The sequence below is a fragment of the Pelophylax lessonae genome (genome assembly GCF_965119305.1).
Source record: "Pelophylax lessonae genome assembly, chromosome: 1".
Taxonomy (NCBI): Eukaryota; Metazoa; Chordata; class Amphibia; order Anura; family Ranidae; genus Pelophylax; species Pelophylax lessonae.
In genome coordinates, this window is record NC_138768.1 from 255,869,297 (window position 1) to 255,887,448 (window position 18,152).

The window sequence follows — 18,152 nt, forward strand, 5'->3', positions numbered from 1 at the left end:
ACCATTGCATTTGTTATTTAGAACAGCCAGTATAAAGGAGAATTACAGTTAAAAATCTTCATGGTCCATACAAAAGGGCATGGCAGAGGTGTGTCCTTTGCCCACATACTCTGTGATATAGTGTATATGTCTTTCTAATTTCATTTGGGAGATAAGCTTTTACTTGATCATTAGGTTTACATACACTTAAAAGTGGAACTCCAGTTATGAGTCTAGAACCTGCCCACTGCTGAAAGTTTCTTCAGGTTTTTGTTAACAAAAATTCCCTATAAATATCTTTTTCCTGCAGTCTTATAGCTGGTCCAATGATATTATAGTTACATAGTTTATAAGGTTGAATAAAGATACCAGCCATCTAGTTCAGCCCGTGGTGTGTGTGTGTGTGTGTGTGAGTTTATATCAATAGTAAATCCCATATCCATGCATGTTGCAATCTTTAAGATGCCTATCCAATAGTTTTTTTTAAACAATCAATGTTCCCTGCTGATACCACTGCCTGTGGAAAGGAATTCCACATCTTTACCACTCTGACAGTGAAGAATCCTCTACGCAGTTTAAGGTTAAACCACTTCTCTTCCAATTTCAATAAACAGCCACGTGTTTTTTTAAACTCCCCCCCACTGAAAAGGTTTTTCCCTATGCTAGGGTCACTGGTAAGGTATTTGTATTATATCTCCTCTCAAGCATCTCTTCTCCAGAGAGAATACATTTAATGATAACATAGTTACATAGTTAGTCTGGTTAAAAAAAGACACAAGTCCATCTAGTTTAACCAATAAAGGGGAAAAAAAAACATAATCTTATATACACAATCCTATACCCACAGTTGATTAAGAGAAAAGCAAAATACCCCAGCAAAGTATGATACAATTTGCTTTAGCAGGAGAAAAAAAATCCTTCCTGATCCCCCAAGAGGCAATCGGATATTCTCTAGATCAACTTTACTTATAAATGTTAGAATAAATGTTAGAGAACAAATTCAATTCCTCTAATCGATCCTCATAGCTGAGCTCCTCCATGCCTCCTATCAGTATGGTTGCCCTTCTCTGCACTTTCTCTAGTTCTCCGATATCCTTTTGCTGAACTGGTGCCCAATACTGAACTGCATATTCCAGATGAGGTCTTACTAATGATTTGTACAGGGGCAAAATTATATCACTCTCTCTGGAGTCTATACCTCTCTTCTAATGCAAGAAAAGATTTTGCTCACTTTGGAAACTGTGGCTTGGCATTGTTTGCTATTATTAGGCGTATGTCTACCAGAACACCCAGATCCTTCTCCGCCATTGATTCCCCCAGTTGTACTCCCCCTAGTATATATGATACATGAATATTCCAAGTGCATAACTTTACTTTTATCAACATTAAACCTCATTTGCCACATAGATGCCCAATGAAACAGTGCATTGAGGTTGGCTTGTAAGTTGGAGACATTCTGTAAGGAAGTTATTTTACTGCAAAGCTTGGTATCATCTGCAAAGACTGAAATGGTACTTTTAATTCCAGACCCTATATAATTTATAAATATAATAAAAAGTAAGAGTCCCAACACTGAACCTTGGGGTACACCACTGATAACCTTAGACCATTCAGAGTAAGAATCATTTACCACTACTCTCTGAATTCGGTCTTTTAGCCAGTTTTCTTATTATTACTGTCCCAGCCCTTGCAGCCCTTTCTGTCTGTGTAAGGAGCCAAGTCCCCACCTCCTCATTAACATTGGGTGGCCTATAACAAACTCCAATGTTTACCTTTGTAGTACGCACACCCATGTGTAGTTCCACCCATAATGCTTCAGCCTCATCACACTCTCCATCAACAAGATCAACTAAATGTTTGTTGTCTTTCCTCATAGCTGAGGTAATCTAGACCCTTTATTAGCTTTGTTGCCCTTCTCTGGACTCTCTCCATCTCCAGCACATCCTTCTCGAGGACTGGTGCCCAGAACTGGACGGCATACTCAAGATGTGGCCAGACCAGAGTGTTGCATCGTGGTAGAAAAATTGTTTTATTTCTGGAGTAATTCACTTTTTTTAATGCATGTTTATATTCAGTTTGCCTTGCTTACAGCAGCTTGGCATTGCATGCCATTGCTGAACATGTCATCTACTAGGACCCAAGATCTTTTTCGATCCTGGATTCACCCAGTGGTTCTTCCCCCTAGCAAGTAACTTGCGTTCGTATTTTTAGCACCCAAATGCATTACTTTACATTTTTCAACAATAAACCTCATTTACCTTGTTGTTGCTCACCCTATTATGTTATGTAGGTCTTCTTGTAAGGTTTACACATCTTGCTGTGAAGTTATTGTCCTCTGTAGCTTTGTATCATCAGCAAACACAGAGATTGAGCTATTTATCCCATCCTCTATATCATTTATGAAAAAATTAAACAGAATTAGTCCCAGGACATATCCTTGATGGACTCCACTTACTACACCAGACAGAGGGCTCATTATTTATCACCACCCTTTGGATGCACCCCTGTAACCAGTTTTCTACCCAGATACATACCCTAGGGTCCATGCCGACAGGGGACCATATGGGGTTTATGGTGGACTGTATCAAATGCCTTTGCAAAATCCAGATACACATCATCCACAGACCTTCCTTTATCTAGATGGCAGCTCACTTCCTCATACAATGTTAATAGATTGGTCTGGCAAGAACAATCCGTCAGGAATCCAAGCTAATTACTACTAATGATACTGTATTCTTCAGCAAATTCTTGGATATGCTGATCTTCCTCTTCTTTCCCAGTGATGGGGGTGGGCCTTCCTCCCAGAGTGAGCAGAACTTCCGTAATGATGCCTGAGTGCCATTCAGTTCTGGAGTCCTTTAAGCCCCCAAAAATTTTGACCCCCAGGGGCTGTGTAAGTGACAGACTGGACTTGTTCTGCCTGAAGAAGAGCAGCAGCGATGGATGGAGGAGGAAGCTGGTGACAGTGTAAGTAATGAATTGCCTTATTGGTCATACCAGAATATGTCCTATGTTTCTGAATCTTTTTTATATTTTATCTCCTTACTGCTCCCACTTGCTGGCCTTTTAAGAGCTTTTAAATACCGGGCGGTGGAGGAGGGCATTTAGGTCACATGACCACTGTGATTGGCTGTCACAGCGGTCACATAATTGTAAAGCTCCCAATCACAAGTATGCATCAGAAGCTTTCTGGTTCCCACTAGCAACTGTTCTGAGAAACGTGCAGGGCATGTGCTCTGAGCACAAAAACATGTTCTACATATATGCGGCCTCTTGACATTAAAGTCCACCCACCTAGAGGCCGCATATATGTGTACCATTGGCGGGAAAAGGTTAATACCCATATATATAAAGATTTGCTATATTAAATACCTTTCCCCAATGAATGTTGTTTTAAAATGTTGACAGCTGTGCATCTGCATCACAGATCTGTAAAACTGCTATTATACAATAGATGTTTTCTTTTCTGTGAATAATAAATAAATTCAAATGTGCATATTCTATTTTTAAATGCCTATAGCCAATTTCCGAAGGGAAAGGATGCCAATAATACTTTTTGAATAACCTCTCTTGTTCTCCTCTGAAATATTGTTCCATCCCATCACAGGTGTTTTTGTTTCCTCTCAGTAGAAGGCTTAGTATTTCTTTCTTCCTTTTATCAATGTGATTTGGCAGCCAGGAGTTCAATAGTGTCCTCTCGGGTTCAACTAAGTTTAATATCTTATTGCTTCAAAATACATTTGGTTCAAAATGAAAGATTAGAAGATTCAAAAAGCTGGTGGGAAGTTATTTTCCTTAATGCTTAATGGTTCTGTATGTACATTAGCCAGAAGTTACCCTTTTATATATAGCAGAGTCTTTCAACTCCTTCCTGGGGTTCAGCATCATTTAGGAATAAATGAGATTTCTCAGAGATTAAGTGAATATTTCAGGCAGTAGGAGGAGAGACTAGCAATATTTCGAGAATGTGGGGAAAAAAAAGTTGCCTAAATAGTGAAGAAAGCCGTCAAACATTGATTTAACCTTAGGCAAGGAAAATGAAAGGTTATTATCATAATTATCAATTGCCATGAAAGTGTGATGTGACTGACAGTCTTACCCTGACTGTCTTTTTGTGCTGTTGATGGATTGCTATTTCAGTTAGCATAATTTTATTGGTGATGTGTACGCAAATTAATGTGCTCATCCATAGCAAAGTATATATTATTTTAAGCAACTGTAAAGAAGACTTTGCAGTTTGCTAAATTTTCATAACTTAAATGTACAGTAATTCTATGTTTATGAGAAAGATACACTGAACAAAATTATAAAAGCAACACTTGTTTTTGCCCCCATTTTTCATGGGCTGGACTCAAAGATCTAGGAAATCCAGGATTCCTCCATGAAGAGAGCACCTCTCCAAAGTGCCAGACGCCATCCAATATGAGCATTTGCCCACTCAAGTAAGTTACGACAACCAACTGCAGTCAGGTCGAGACCCCAATGAGAACGATGACCATCCCTGAGATGGTTTCTGACAGTTTGTGTGGAAATTCTTTGGTTATGCAAACCGATTGTTGCAGTAGCTGTCCGGGTGGCTGGTCTCAGACAATCTTAGAGGTGAAGATGCTGGATGTGTGGGTCCTGGGCTGGTATGGTTACACGTGGTCTGCGGTTGTTAGGCCGGCTGGATGTACTGCCATATTCTCTGAAACTCCTTTGGAGACAGCTTATGGTGGAGAAATTAACATTCAATTCACGGGCAACAGCTCTGGTGGACATTCCTGCAGTCAGCATGCCAAATTGCCTCAAAACTTGCGACATCTGTGGCATTGTGCTGTGTGATAAAACTGCACATTTTAGAATGGCCTTTTATTGTGGCCAGCCTAAAGCCCCGTACACACGTACCGATCTTCGGCCGAACGATCGGCTGTCTTTTGTCCCCGGGCTGTCCTGTCCGCTGAAAAGTGCAAAAGACTGCACACAAATTTTGTCCGCCGACTGCAGAAGTGATGTCATGTGATGGTTAACTTTCCCTGTGTTTTTTCTGTTCTGAGCATGCCCAGTCTTGCAAATCTGCTGTCTGTCGGCCGAATTCTGTACTGACTGGCGAACAATCGGCCGTTCTGGTGTCGGCATACAAAAATTTTAATGCTTGCACGACAGATTCTATTCGGCCGAAAGTGCGCTGTCGGCTGTCGGAAGCATCATACTAACAAGCCGAAAATCGGCCGATCGGTCGTCGGCCGAATCTTTTCGCCCGACAATCTGCACGTGTGTACGGGCCTTTAGGCACACCTGTGCAATAATCATGCTGTCTAATCAGCATCTTGATATGCCACACCTGTGAGGTGGATGGATTATCTCGGCAAAGGAGAAGTGCTCACCAACACAGATTTAGACAGATTTGCGAACGATATTTGAGAGAAATAGGCCTTTTGTGTACAAAGAAAAAGTCTTAGATCTTTGAGTTCAGCTCATGAAAAATCGGGGCAAAAACAAAAGTGTTACGTTTATAATTTTTTTCAGTGTACTTATCCAATAAGACACATCCAGCCACAAGTTGCACATACTGTATACGTGCATTTCATTAAGCTGCAGGTATCCCAACGGGACTTTACATTTAGCAGATCATGCTCCAGTGGACCAATTCCAATCGAAGCAAACTTTCTTGGAACATGGAAATAAAAATGGACGCTTATTATCTTTACTGGCGCAACATGAACATCCTTTGACTACTATCTCTAAAATTAGATTACTATCTGGAGATATTGTCCAAATGCGGGAGGGGATTTTGAATGCTTTCAGGGAGTATTATAGTGATCTATACTCTTTACGATTAGATACGTATTTTTCTCCATCCATTATCTCCCCCATTCTAGATCAGGTGGTATTGGGGTGGTTATCAGACTTAGAGAGGTTGAGGCTGGTGGCACCCTTCACGGCCGAAGAAGTGGTGGGGGTCATTGGCTCCTTTCCCCCCGGGTAAGGTACCAGGGCCAGATGGCCTTCCCATTGATTTTTATAAAGCTCATTCAAGCTTTTTGTCACCTATTCTAGCTTCCCAATATTCTCATTCTCTACAAGCGGGTCAATTTCCTGGCTCTATGAGCCATGCCCATATAGTATTAATAATACACAAGCCTTCTAAGGACCCAGATTTATGTGCTTCTTATAGACCAATTGCACTGTTAAATAATGATGTCAAAATTCTAACAAAACTCCTTGCTAGAAGGCTCCAGTGTATGCTTCCTTCTGTGATAGACTCGGATCAAATGGGGTTAATGCCAAATAAGTCCATGGATATAAATCTCCGTAGATTGTTCACAAATTTGCATGCTCCACATACCAATCAAGGATCTAGGGTGGTGGCCTCTCTAGATATAGAAAAGGCCTTCGATATTATTAAAGTGGCCCCTTTCTCTGGGAGACTCTTGGGAGGATGGGTTTTCCCTTGCAGTTCTTTGAATGGTTGAAGATACTTTATAAGAATGCGACTGCATCTATCAGCCTGGGTGGTGCTCTCTCTCTTCCTTTTTCTTTGTATCAGGGTACGCATCAGGGAGGTCCTCTCTCCTTGGCTCTTTTCACCTTGGCGATCGAGGCGATGACAGAGGCACTCCACACGTCCCCACATATTCATGGACATCGCGTAGGCTGGTTGGAGGAGAGAGTGCCATTATATGCCGATGATATGTTGCTGTTCCTGGGCAATGCGGGACCTTCATTGCAAGGAGCATTGCGGATTCTTAATATATATTCTACATTCACTGGACTGCGGGTTAACTGGTCCAAATCCCTTTTATCACCTGTTGATCTGGGGGCAAGGAAATCTGCTGCCCTTAATCTTCCACTTCAATGGGTGGATACATTTAAATATTTAGGAGTTTGGGTCTCTAGAAGGTCCTCAGAGTATGTTCCTATAAACTTGACTCTGGTGGTACAATAAACCAAGTGACAATTTAAGTCTTGGGAACGCCTGCCTCTCTCTGTATTGGGTCGGGTGTATTTAATTAAAATGAAAATAATGCCTACGTAAATTCTTTCTTCTTCACCACTGTCCATCGTGGATTCCGAAGTATTTTTTTGCTCAGTTAATCAGTGTTTATTCTTCTTTTTTTTGGTCCCCTAGTCCTCCGAGATACCGGTTAGCGATGCTCATGAGGCCTGCCTCCCAGGGTGGGATGGCTTTTCCGGATATGCAGAAGTATTATTTGGCCTCCCAGTTGATCACGGTGGCCTGGTGGTTTTCCCCGAACCAGACCAATCCATCCACAATGTTGGAGGCGGCCATAGTTGGATCACTGGAGGCTTTGTGTGTACTGGTGTTTCCAGGATTGGGGGCCCCGTATCCATTGAAACCTTCGATGTCCACTACGGTTAGCCTGTGGAGGGCTGGATTATGCAGGGAGCATGGGTCTTCCGTATTGGTATCTCCTAATGTGCCAATTTGGAAAAATCCCGCTCTACCCCACTTTTTTAAGCTACTGGACCCGAAGATTTGGACTAAATACAAGATCAAGTCTCTTTCTCAGGTGGTGGAGGGAGGCTTTTTGAAGTCCTTTGCTCAACTTTCTGAGGAGTTTAGGATTCCACTTACTTATTATTTCTACTACAGGCAATTTTCTCATGCTTTCAAAAGTCAATTTTTGAATGTACCTTTGCAGGTAGGGAAGTCTAGGTTGGAACGTTTGCTTCGTTTGGATTGTAATAAAAAGTGCATGTCACAGATTTACGTTCATTTAGTAGCGGACGCATTACATCCGTTCGATAAATTGTGTGCTAAAAGAGGGACGTGCCAGGTTTAGGCCCGGAGGACTGGGATAAGATCTGGGATTTACCATTTAAAAGTCTCTAGTCTCCTTGCGGGACCGAAAAATTCAGTATAAAATAGTGCACAGGGCTTTTTTTACTCCTGCTAGATTACAGCGGATGTACCCATCACGATCTCCTGAATGTTGGAGATGTGGAGACCGTGAGGGGAACTTTACACGTATTTTTTGGTCATGTCCTAAAATCAATAGCTATTGGGAGGAAGTTTTGGTGGTATTTAATGCACATACAACAATCTCTACTCCTAGGGCTATTGAAATCTGTTTACTGGGTCTGGTGACTGCCTTGTTACATACCAGAGCTGAAAAAGTATTAGTTAGTCTTTTGTTTTATGCACGGGAAGGCCACTACTTTACACTGGAAGAAAAGGGTTCCACCTACGGTTTTCTTTTGGAAAGGTCTGGGTAATAGTAATTTACCATTGTATAGAGAAACCTATGCACATAGGGGTTGTCTGAGGAAATATGACAGGATATGGTCAGGGTGGCTGGCCGATTCTGGTACGGCCGCATAGGGGTTTGGTTTCACCTCCTTTAATCCTGGAAGTAGTCAGGCATTGAGTAAGACTTGGGAAATTCTAGTTGTAGATAATATTAAAAGTATCTTTATGATGATTATGCATGGGGGAGGGAAAAAAGGATGTACTATTTATTTATTTTTTTTGTTTGTTTGTTACTGTCATTGTTACTGTGTATGTGAATGTGTATGGTATGATTTTATGTATGTACAAAAATTAATAAACAGATATATAAAAAAAAAAAAAGACACATCCAGCCACAAGTTGCACATACTGTATATGTGCACTAGCAGCCAGAACGTATAATAGACCTTGGTGAATTGATGCTGCATGTTTATTGTATTTAGAGTTGAAACTCTTATAACCTTTATGACCTTTAGAGGGTCTTGTAATTCCTTGTGGCAGCCCAAGCAGCCATTTACCCTACAGTTTAGCTTCTATGTGGATAGACAATAAAAATATTAAGTATACTAATTTTTAAAATATACAGTTCTAATTGCTTAACCACTTGCTGACCAGCCTCCGTAGTTTTACTGCGGCAGGTCGACTCTGTCCCGGGAAACGATGTACGTTGCTTCGCGGGACGATGTACCCGCACGTTGCTTCGCGGGACTGCTAGCAGGGGCATGCACACGCGCCCATTCACCCCAGGGGAAGCTAATCAGCGGGTCCGGTGGCCGCAATTGCCACCGGGCACCCACGGTTGCTCCCTGTGGAGACAGAACAGGGGTCTGCCACTGTAAACACAGCAGACCGCTGTTCTGTCAGTTATGAACACAGGATACCTGTGTTGATCCTTTTTAGGAACACAGGTCTCTGTGTTCATGCAGCAAGCCCATCCCCCCCACAGTTAGAAAGCACCTCTTAGGGACACATTTAACCCTTTGATTCCCCCTGGTGTTAACCCCTTCCCTGCCAGTGTCATTAGTACAGTAACAGTGCATATTTTCAGCATTGATTACTGTAGTAATGTCATTGGTCCCCACCAAAAGATTCAAAAATGGTAGTTAGGCGTCTGATCTGTCCGCCACAATGTTGCGGTCCCGCTTAAAATCGCTGATCACCGCCATTACTAGTAAAATAAATAAATAAATAAAAATGACATAAATCTTTCCCCTAGTTTGTAGACGTGATAACTTTTGCGCAAACCAATCAATATACACTTATTGTGATTTTTTTTTTACCAAAAATATGTAGCAGAATACAAATTGGCCAAAAATTATGAAAAAAAATAGGATTTTTACTTTTTTTGGGGGGAGGGGGGGGGGAGGATTTTGTATAGCAGAAAGTAAAATATATATATATATATTTTTTCAGAATTTTTGCTTTTTTTTGTTTATAACACAAATAATAAAATTCGCACAGGTGATCAAATACCACCAAAAGAAAGCTCTATTTGTGGGACACAGCGTCGTACGACCGCAGTGCCGTATTGAAAAAAATGGCCTGGTGATTAAGGGGGGTAAATCCTTCCGGCCCGGAGGTGGTAAATAAGGCACATGTCTGCTTTACCAATTAATAATATTATTAGTAGTAGTCATAGCAGTAAAATGTAACTCTTCTCTTTCTGCTGTCAGCTAATCTCTGACTACCAATCATTACAACAAAGAGTCTGTGAATCAGAGTTTAGAGGATCAAAAAGACTGCCTCTAGTACATAAACAATTGTGAACTAAAACTAGAAACAAGCATTTAATACATAAAAGTAGAACTAAAAGCAAAACATTTTTTTTTCATTTTGGATAGAGTAAGGGAGGGTTATAGCCAGTTTTTTTTTGCCCTCTGTGTCCTGTAGGAGAGATTTCCCTTCACTTCTTGTCCTATAGCCAATAAAGGAGGTAAGAAGAAATCCCTCCAGAATGATGGAATCCTGGGATGTCACCAGGATCATAAAAAATAGTATCCTTATTTTGGTGTCAACACAAAATTTGGGATTTTATATTTCACTTTTGGTGATAATGGTAAACAGGATAAATAAATATGGTAAATCTCCCTAAAGAAGGCAAAGACAGCAAAAAAAATAAAAAATAAAAAACAAAACTGACAAGTGTTTTAATCCCTCCCAACTCTATCCAAAGTTAAAAAAGTTTTTCCTTTAGGTACACTTTAACTCAAACTGGTGAGACTGTTTACATTAATTAATAGCATGCTCTTCCCAATTTCTCTGTGTTTTTCTTTTTTTCTGGTACACACAAAGGTGAACAGGAACACCCAAACTTCCAGTTGACATGAACATGAACAGAATCAAAAAAAGTTGTTGCTGCTCGAGTATACAAGGCATAAAAGAATGGGCTGACACAGATCCACCAGGCTTTACAGTGCATCCGGAAAGTATTTACAACATTTCACTTTTTACACATTTTGCTATGTTACAGCCTTATTCCAAATGGAATAAATTCATTATTTTTATTCAAATTTTTTGCAGCATTGAAGGTCCTAATGAGAACAGTGGCCTCCATCATCTATAAATGGCAGAAGTTTGAAACCACCATGACTCTCGCTAGAGCAGGTCGTCCGACCAAACTGAGTGATCAGAGGAGAAGGTACTTAGTCAGGGAGGTGACCAAAAACCTGATGGTTACTCTGACAGAGCTCCAGCATTTCTTTATATAGAGAGGAGAACCTTCTAGAAGAACAACCATGTCTGCAGCACTTCCCCAATCAGGCCTATATGGTAGAGTGACCAGACATAAGCCACTCCTCAGTAAAAGGCACATGATGGCCCAACTGGTGTTTGCCAAAAAGCACACAAAGGACTCTCAGACCATGAGAAACAAAATTCTCTGGTCTAATAAAACACAGATTGAGCTCTTTGTCTTGAATGGCAAGCATCATATCTGGAGAAAACCAGGCAATGGTCATCATCTGGCCAATGCCATTCCTACAGTGAAGCATGATGTTGGCAGCATCATGCTGTGGAGATGTTTTTCAGTGGCAGGAACTGGGAGACTAATCAGGATCAAGGGAAAGGGGAATGCTGCAATATACAGAGACATCCTTGATGAAAACCTGCTCTAGAGAGCTCTGGACCTCAGACTGGGGCGAAGGTTCATCTTCCAACAGGAAAACAAGTACACAGCCAAAATAACCCAAGAGTGGCTATGGGACAACTCTGTGAATGTGTATAAATGGCCCAGCCAAAGCCCAGACTTGAACCCGATTGAACATCTTTGAAGAAATGGCTGTGGACCGACGCTCTCTATCAACCTGAAGCTTGAGAGATCCTGCATAGAAGAATGGGAGAAACTGCCTAAAAAGGTGTGCCAAGCTTGCAGCATCATACTCAAAAAGACTCAAGGCTGCAATTGGTGCCAAAGGTGCTTCAACAAAGTATTGAGCAAAGGCTCTGAAAAACTATGTACATGTGATTTTTTCGTTTTTTATTTTTAATAAATTTGCAAAGATTTTAAACAAACTTATTTCATGTTGTCATTATGGGGTATTGTTTGTAGAGTTTTGAAGAAAATAATGAATTTAATCAATTTTGGAATAAGGCTATAACATAAAATGTGGAAAAAGTAAAGCGCTGTGAATACTTTCCGGATGCACTGTACCTCTAATTAAAACATGATTTCTTTGGTGGACTAACATTTTAAGCTTTGTTGGATATAGGAGAAAGCTTACCTTACAAATCTGTACTTAAAGAGATCTGAATACAGACGTAGTTGGTATAAGAAACATCTCATAGAAAATGAGCCAGTTGCTAAAGATACAGAGGTAGTGCAGTATACTATAGTGTGCTTGAACACATTTCAGTAAACTGTAAGATAATAATAAATTAATAAATGGTTGCAAGTTTGACATAATAATAATGTCGTACAATCGAATGTTTGAATTCAGAAATTTTGCGGACAGGTGTGGTGTACATCCCTAGAGTGGGAGAGACTTGAGGGTGAATAAGCGACCGCTGGCGGCGATTGATGTAATACAAAAATTGGTGGGAATGAAGGCTTAGATTTCACACACTGCTAGATGTGGGCAGATGTGCTAGGGCTGCACCTTGGATAATCACTGATAAAGCAAAGTATGCTAATAACCAGATGTTAGTGCAACAACTCTATTCCAGTCAATAATAAAAATTCTAGTCTTGACATGCATGTTTCAAGCCAAAAATATATATTTAAGCATCTGTGAGGAAATGGATTAATTGGTCAGGACATGAAAGAGTTAAATTGTAAGCACATAACCACATCCGAGTGACATCTTAAAGTTGAGAGCCAACGTTAGTAAATAATTTCTGTCAACGTGAATTTTTTTCAATTGGGTAGAGTGGGAAATACTAAAACCTCTATCAATTTTTTTGTTGCTATCTATGTCTATGCTATATAAATTCATCCTCTCAATTTGCCATGGTGTCTATTGTCACCGTTACAGAAAGTGAAAAAAAAATCATGTGTGTCACCCTGCGTGATATCTGACCACTAAGTGTCTACAACTCACACATCATATAAAACGATTTTGTCTTTATCTGCTCTGTATCTGATCTCCCAGATCATACTGTGGGATACTGATGTAGCACCCTCCTAGGTAGGTGCTAGGTGGATAAAAGCTAAGCAACTCCATCTGCTCATCAGGGGAGCCTGATTGTTAGTTTTGCCTGTTGCATGTGTCCATGTGTGATTTAACTGGTCTGAGGGAGAGTCCCCACTGTATCCAATAAGGGAGCCTGTTGGACAGTGGAGGAAACCCAGCCAGTAACACACAGGCTTTTATGACTATCCCAGTGGGTTGGCACAACAGTGGTGCATCCTGGGATATGTTATAAAAGCCACAGACACATGTGACAGGGTGTCTTTGAGCAGGAAGCCAGGTCCCAGGAGGAGGGTGATGGTTGTCTCTCCTCCTGTGTGTATGGAAGGTGGTCACAGGCGGTCGGCCTAGTGGACCAGAAGTTTGGTGCTGAGTCAGGAGGTCCAGTGGATGCTGAAAAGTGGAGCTGAAGGCAAAGCAACCTTGGGAAAAACAGTGCCCGTGAGTACTGGGAAGCTTGCCAGGGGTCTCACCGGGAAGGGGACCGCTTCGGTGATGGTCAGTGGACAGGAGCTAGCACACACAGCAAGTGAGAAAGGAGGTGCCAAGCTAGGACCCTGAAGATATATTATCACAGGATCATATTCTTATCTTCACTTCAGTGGCAAGGTGAAGCAGCGGCCTTGCCGCACACACTACAGCTAGTTGTCCTCAAGTTGTGCATAGTTCATAGTTGGAGTATCCCACTCATCCCTTCTCCCATCCCAGTTCTAAGATAAAACACAAAAACCAAATCCCCTGGAATGCTCATTGTCTGAGCCAAGGATTTAAAGTGATAAGTTCCATAGACTGCTGCTACGGGTAACCCAGGGGAATCCAGAAAGTGTAATTCTCAGCAGCTCCCTAGGGGGCAGTGCTACACTTCTTTTCTGTGAATCGAAATGTTACCTTCTCTTCTCTGTTCAAAACTTTAACTTCTTGTAAAAAGAAGAGGCTGAAATCTAAAAAAAATTTACAATTGGTAACAAAACAGAAGGCTAGGGGGAATCTTCCAATGTAGACGACTGTTCAGGTGGGGATTTCCTCTTCTTTGCAGAGATTTCCTCCTTCTTCCTATTGAGACTAGGGATGATCAAACTTTTGAAAAGTTTGGTTCGACCAGAACACCCGAATTTCCCGAAAGTTCGGTTCGGAATCCAGAACCCCATTGAAATCAATGGGACCCGAACTTCGGGAATCAAAAAACACAATTTTGAAGTCCTAAAACCCAATAAATGCCCCTAAAAAGTGCCTAGGGTTCTGGGTCATGCCCCAGGGACTATGAATCAGGCAAAAAAAAGTTCTTAAAAATTGTCGTTTTTGATAGAGAGCCAATTATTGAAAAAATTATTGAAAAAAAAAATGAGATTTCTTTGGATTTAGTGTCTGGGGGTCTAAAAAGTGTACCTGTGAAGTTTCAGCTCTGTAGCATGTCCAGAACCAGAAAAAAACTGATTATTTTTCTTAGAATTTCAGTAGCGCAGGGATGGTGTTACCCTCCTGTCACACCTGGGCGTTTTTGTTTCAGACATTTTTCAGGTGTTTTTCAGGCGTTTTTTGGGCGTTTGGAGGCAGGCATGACATCTGAACTTCTGTATAGGGGTATATATATATATATATATATATATATATATATATGTGTGTGTATATATATATATATATATATATATATATATATATGTATATTTGTGTGTGTGTGTGTGTGTATACCCCTAACCCAGAATCTGCATAGTGGGGTCACCCTGACATGGCAGAGTGGGGTCACCCTAAACTACACTACGGTCACCCTGACATGGCAGAGTTTGGTCACCCTGGCATGGCAGAGTCAGGTCACCCTAAACTACACTACGGTCACCCTGACACGGCAGAGTTCGGTCACTCTGGCAAGGCAGAGTCAGGTCACCCTAAACTACACTACGGTCACCCTGACATGGCAGAATCAGGTCACCCTAAACTACACTACGGTCACCCTGACACTTAAAACTATCCCTACAAAAACTAGATTATTGAATCTAACTATAGTGGTATATAGTACCCTAACTACACTGCATATCCCTTTCCTCACACTAAAAGAACAGCTCCATACAGCAGAAGATAATTGAAAAATGACACTGGAGCTTTACAAGCAGCAGGAGAAACACAAATGCTCCGCTCTCTTCCACAGCCTCTGTATTACAGTGCTAGAGGTTTGGCGGGGCTATGTTATATACTGGGGGCGTATTCACTCCTGATTGGCCTCTGGACCCTGTAGTCACTCCAATCACATTCCTAGCAGACTCCTGCCCGCCCCCTCAATTGGCTTTTACTGATGTTTCTGGGCCAATCACTGGCTTTTAAAGCCCAGTTCCTGTCCCACTGCATTTTGGGCGGTTCTGGTGACCGAATTCCGAACTTTTACCGCAAAAAGTTCGGAATTCGGCCGAATATTCGAACACCCAATGTTCGGGTCGAACCGATGGTCGACACGAACCATTCGATCATCCCTAATTGAGACTTGCTAAGTTGTCCAAGAAATAAAAAGAAATTTCCAGACAGCAAAAAATTAAAAGCACAGCTCTACCAAACCCACTTTATGCAAAACTAAAACCCCTAAAAATGTTGTGGCTATAGATATGCTTTTAAGACAAACTTCAACTTTTATTTGTATAGTCAGTACTTTGTAAGTGTTGTGAAGTCATCAATTTTGCAACTAGCTTTAATATTAATTTACCCCTATCGTGCTTAAAAAGCCCCCTAAGCCACCTACTATGCTCTCATTTTGCTCTTTACAATGGGAGGGCCATGGCAACAGCATATACACTGAGGCTGATTTACTAAAGAAATTGAGAATCTTTAACAACTTATGTGATTATTCACCTAAATATCCAATCATGTGAAATCAAATTCTTGTGTAGCATCCTTTATCCCGCTATTATGGACCCAAAGAGGTCAGATAGACTGACATCTCAGGGTAGGTTTCTTGATGTGTACAGATAGGCATTGATCACTTTTGAACAGTTTAACAGGGTTTAAGGACCAATAAAGTCTAGAGAGGAAGGCTTAAAGGCTAACTCCACTTTTGTGGGGAAAAAAATAATAAAGAAAAAACAATATAGCGTATACAATTGCGACACAAGTCATATTGTAATTGAATGTTATTAAAAATTACCTTCCCTTTTCAATCCGCAGCTGTTGTAAATTTCTGCAAATGCAATGCAATATGGCTACCTGGAGGTGTTCTGTACACAGAATGTGTACTGACCACACCCCAGAAACATCATTTTCTGCTTGCATGATCGGCTCACCAATTTTCCCAGAAGTCTGCTTAAGATACAAGTCAGATTTCTGGCATCCCCTGCAACAAAAATGTCATTTTTGGTGAGATACTCCCATTAGGAACATGTCTAAAGGGATGCAGGCCCAGCAGCTTTCCTCATTAGAGCCCTGCAGCTGCCACAGCTGAATGATAATTATGAAACCACTCCCATTAAACCCACTCAGAACAGGAGAAACAAACATGGATTTCTTCAGAATAACAAAAGGTACGAATCTGCAACCAAGTTTGTTCAAATCCGTGTAATGTAAATAGATCACCCAGAGGGGAATGTTTTGTGGAGTTAAACTTTAAGCCGGCCATTGGTAGACCAAATTTTAGCCAGCTCAGCAGGGACCAGCTGAGATCTGATCCACATATGGGCAGGCTGGTTGTACTGAAGCCGATCAATCAATCAATCAGCTTCAGTACAACCAGCCTGTCAAGTTTTTGACATGCAATTACTGCCAGCAGCTATAGCCAATAGAAAGTATTCATTGTGTTTTCCATGCCAGGCAGGCTCCCTAACAGAGAGCAGAACTCTCAGTTCAGCTCAAGCTAGCTACAGCTTGGTAGAACTAAATTTAAGGATTGACTCCTGCTTAGGGCAAGGTTGCTACACCTGTTTATTTTTGTCATCTGCACAAGGTTGGATAATTAAAGTGATTATTCACACAATTTATTTTTTGAATATTCTTAAAGTGTTACTAAACCCATGACCCTGCATTTACTATATCTGTTCTCCCACAGTACACAGAACATGTAATTTTAATTATTTTAGTTAATATTAACTGCTAAATGCCTTTTCTCATCAGCAGTTAGAGCAGTCTTGTGACTTCTATCAGTGTCCCACCAAGCACTGGGTAAAGCTTGTAGGAGTTTTCATTCTCCCCTGATTGTCCTATGAGGCTGCAGGACTCCTGACCCTCTGACCCTCTGTCTGGATATTGCTGAGTGGACCTGTGCTGATCACATGCACTCTCCCAAGGAAAAAAAAAAACTCTCTAGCAATACACACCAAATTGAGCATGTGCAGAGTGCCCTGAAGGCTCTGTTCTATCAGCAGATGAATTGAGGGCAGTGGGAGAAGAAGAGGAACAGAGAAGACAGGATCAAACAGACTTGTTACACAATGCAGAGGATTAACCCCTTAGGTTCCACAGTAAGAATGATACGCATACTTTACTGTACATACAGACTGAATTTACTGTTGTGGGTATAGAAACACTTGAAATCTTTTAGTAAATCAGCCCAACTGTATAAAAATTGTTGTCAATTACAGTGATATGCAGGGTGGCTCTTTGGATCTAGGGTACTGTGTGTAAAGCAGCAATCTGGCTCTCCGAGGTGCCAACAAAGTGTATTTTAACCCTTTCTGCATCACTCGGGAAATAAAAAAAAAACCTAAAGGGCTAATGCCCCGTACACACACGTGCAGATTATCTGAAGACTTTTGTCTTCAGATTTACCTTTTCTATGTAGTGCAAGGGCCTGCCGGATTGCATACAAATTGAAAGTGTTTAGGTTTGACCTTATATTATATGGTTTTGGTAAGTCTACAGACAAAAGTCTTCAGATAATCTGCACGTGTGTACGGGGCATTAGTCACAGCAGCCCGCACGGTAAAAGGTTTGTGTGCTGGTGTGTGTGTACAGGAGATGAGGGGCAATGTGCTGCCTTGTTACTGCGCATCACACTATTTACTTTTTAACTTTATTGATTTGTCACAAAATGACACTTTGTTCAACACTGCAGTGTGGGACACGTGGTGCCATATGTTCTGCTATGTGAAAATGCAGACATGCTGCATTATTATGCAGCGCTCTAAAACACTGTTTTTTTTTTTCTTACTGTTTATGCATCACAATAACACAGTAATATCACAGTAATGTATACAGATAAGCATAGATACATATTTTTATATAAAAGAAACAACGATGGAATTAGGTCTGACAATGTATACATTTAAAATGATTCTTTCAGCATTACGTATTTTTCAACTTGTCATGTAAACCACGTATTTATATTATTCTCTCTTATCTAT